At 56.8% G+C, this 3,498-nt stretch overlaps 1 non-coding gene across 1 annotated transcript; it reads right to left on the minus strand.

The window, feature by feature from the left end:
* Window positions 1–2,411: 2,411 nt before the first annotated feature.
* LOC115943850 (U6 spliceosomal RNA) lies at window positions 2,412–2,518 on the minus strand. The gene has a single exon (XR_004078432.2). It is a non-coding gene; the product is annotated as a U6 spliceosomal RNA (small nuclear RNA).
* Between the last annotated feature and the right edge of the window lie 980 nt (window positions 2,519–3,498).

Here is a 3,498-nt window from a genome sequence, read left to right on the forward strand (position 1 = left end):
CTCGCCATCAAAGTAAAGAGGTGGCAAGGCAGACCTTTCCCTGAGACGCAAGCAGACTGGAAATCTGGGTGCGTCGCATCCAAATCAGCCTCACCACCATGTGTCCCAGTGACTGGGACACAAGGGGCGCAGCAGGGCGCCAGCTCTGTGGGACGTCCTAGGACAAGCCAGATTTCCTACTCTCTACCCACCACAAGCCGCTCCATCTCCTTCTTCTGTCCTGGCTTCCTGCAAGGATGGTAGCCAGTGGCTTCACCTCCTGGGAGGTGGCTGACCATGGCAAGTTCCCTAACATCTCTGAGCTCCAGCTGTCCCATGTGTCCCCCACCCCAGGGTTTTGCCCTGAAAATCAAGTGGCTCCGCGCATGTGCAGGTCCCCGACAGCGCTCCTGGCACATAGTAGTAAGTCAGTAACTGGTGGCCCCAGTGATGATGACGAGAGCCGTGAAGTCAGAGGAGCTGCCCAGTGACAATGGCATGTGAGTCTGTTGCCCCCAGCAGAGCCTGTGGGGTCTGAGATCTGGGTCTGCCTGCCTCCCACCCAGACAATGCCTGCCTTGCGAGAGGCAGCTCGGTATGCCGGAGATATATGTCCTGTCGTAAAGTGTTTAATATTTTAGCTCCTAATTGCGTTACCAGAGACAGACAGCCGTTTATCCTCATCACTCTCCCATCGCTGTCTTTGGCAGGACCCACTGGGCCACTCCAAGTGTTTGCTTGCCTCCTCTTCTGAGAATCTCGGACGGCTACATGGGCACCTGCAGGTGGTTCAGGTGGTCAGCCGTGAGTGGTGCTAGCAGGCGGGGGCCGGGCTTGGCACCGCGGGGGATCCGAAATGACCCTCACCTCCTCCTATCCGCCTGCCGCCCTCTTGTCTATGAAGCACCACGCCAGCCGTCAGCTCCTTTGCTTCTCACAGCAGTCCTTCAAGGCAAGAACTGTTTTTACTGATCCCATGATACAGAGCAGGAGACTGAGGCCAGGAGGGGTTGTGAATTTCATTCATTCATCCACTCATTCGCTCGTTCCCTCAGCAATCCTTTTAGGTAGGAACAGCATATGGAAGGTACTGGGGACATTAGAATGAATAAGACACAGCCCTCCCCTCCCCCCCCGCCCAGGACCCACAGCCTTGCTTAGATGGAGAGTGACAATAATACAACCACCCTTGGCCTGTCTCTGCCCCCCACCCCCACCCCGGGTAGTGCTCACGGCCAGCAAAGTGCTAGTTCTAAAACATACCCTAGCCCTAGGTCCAGAGCTCTTAGATGGGTTGCCCTCCATTTAAAGCCCCCAGAAGCTTTCTGTTCACATTCTTGTCTGAGTTAGTCCCCAACCCTATTCTTCACGATATCGGGCCCCACTGGAGCCTCAGGCTTATCACTTAGCCTAGACATGTGTGACAGCCCCGCTCACTGCCCACCCAGTGGCCGTTCTTCCCCCTTCCACTGCCTGTCTTTCCGATTAGAGCCCTGATGGTGTTGTTGGTGGGCAGAGACTCTGTTTCAAACCTCCTCCACAGTGTAAACGGATCCTAGGAATCCTTTTTTTTTTTTTTTTTAAAGATTTTATTTATTTATTTGAGAGAGAGAGAGAGAGAGCACACGAGAGGGGGGAGGGTCAGAGGGAGAAGCAGACTCCCTGCCGAGCAGGGAGCCCGATGCGGGACTTGATCCTGGGACTCCAGGATCATGACCTGAGCCGAAGGCAGTCGCTTAACCAACTGAGCCACCCAGGCGCCCGATCCTAGGAATCCTAATCCCCTTCGCTAGACACTTCTCCCGTCTCCCTCATAACCAGGGTGACTGGCCCACGACAAAGTCAGTGAGAACAGGGGATTGTTACGGACCGAATGTGTGCCCCCCCTCAAATTCATACGCTGAATCCTAACCCCCAGGGGGACGGTGTTAGGAGGTGGGGTCTTTGGGAGGCAGAGCCCTCGGGAATGGAGTCAGTGTCCCTTACAGAAGAGACCCCAGGGGAGCTCTCCCTCCCTCTGTATGCCATGGCAGAATGCAAGAATTGACAGCCTACAACTGGCCCTCACCAGGACACTCCATTCTCAGGCTTCCAGCCTCCAGAGCTGGGAGAAATAGGCCCAGCAGTCACGGGAGCTTAGTTATAGCCGCCCAAGCGGACGGAGACTGGACTATTTGCGGGAGAGCTTCGGGACAGAAGGCGGGAGAGACTTCTCTCGAGTCCCACCTTCCCCTTCCTCCGGCCTTGCAGGTGTTTGTGGGCAGACGAGGTGCTTTGTGCTGCAACAGTGGTAACAGACGAAGGGCCAAGAGGCAGGACCCGGAGAAAGGCTGAGAAATGTGGGTCAAGCCTGGGTCTCTGCAGGCACAGCTGGGCCTCTGTATGACCCCGGCCTGGGTGGTGGCCTCCCGCTAGTAGCACCATCCTCTGGGACTCGCCCGCTAGTCCTAGATGTCTTCCGTGTCATCCTTGCGCAGGGGCCATGCCAATCTTCTCTGTATCGTTCCAATTTTAGTGTATGTGCTGCCGAAGTGAGCACAGTCCTAGATGTCTTCCAAGGGACGCCTGAGCCAGCCTCTTTCATCCCCCTGCCGCGAACGCCCTTTCCTCTGGTTTCGTTTTGAAAACTGCTTCTCCTTTTTTAAGACCCGACTGGAGAACCCCCTTTCTGAGTTTTCCTTAACCTCCCTCACCCTGCCCTGACCACAGGCCTGAGTGCCCACCCAACTGGGTGCCCACAGCACGTCGTTCAGACCCCTTTCACGCTGCCTTCACCACCTTGATTTGTGACTATTTCTTTTCCTCATCTGTCTGCAGACACCCTGGGAGGCCCCCCCAAGGGGGTCCTCAGTCAAGGCTTGAGTGACAAGGGCCTGCCACGGGGTCCTTATGTCATGGAATTCTCTCAGTGACCTTGAGAACCAAGATTGATGCTCACCTCCATTTGCGGGTGAAGAAACTGAGGGCAGAGGGGGGCGGAGGTATCTCAGAGTGAGCTCTGGGCATGCTGGAGGGAAGCCCTGGGCCACAGCGTCTGTGGGTCGGCCCCGCCGGGCGCCCCGCCTGGACCACGGTCCCCGTGAGCCATCTTCCTGCCATGACGGGCACAGCCTGCAGTCACAGGGTGGTGGGTGGCACAACCAGGTGTTTGGCCCCGGGGCAGCGAACAGACCTTGCTTGTCCTGGCACAGCGGCCAGGGAAGGGTTCAGGGGCCATTCTCTGTAGGCAGCTGGGGCTGGCGCCCATCAAAAAATAAGACCTGAGCAGGGCCTGCCGGGGGATGAGGTCATGTGGAAAAACACTCAAGTCAGAACAAAACTGTCTTTCTGCAAATGACTTCATCACGTTGCCAGAAGGCTCGGATCACTCCACCTCTCACCTTTTCCAGCCTGCCCACGGGAGCGGGGAAGACCAGTTCCTCGGGTCCTGTTACATCACTTAGACCCACCCATGAGGTGCTGGGGAGGCGATGTCTCCATCTTCCTCCAACCCGCCAGGCTGGGAAGGCTTTGAGGGCA

Source organism: Leptonychotes weddellii, unplaced genomic scaffold (assembly GCF_054177405.1).
Source record: "Leptonychotes weddellii isolate Sample4059 unplaced genomic scaffold, ASM5417740v2 HiC_scaffold_2947, whole genome shotgun sequence".
Classification (NCBI taxonomy): Eukaryota; Metazoa; Chordata; class Mammalia; order Carnivora; family Phocidae; genus Leptonychotes; species Leptonychotes weddellii.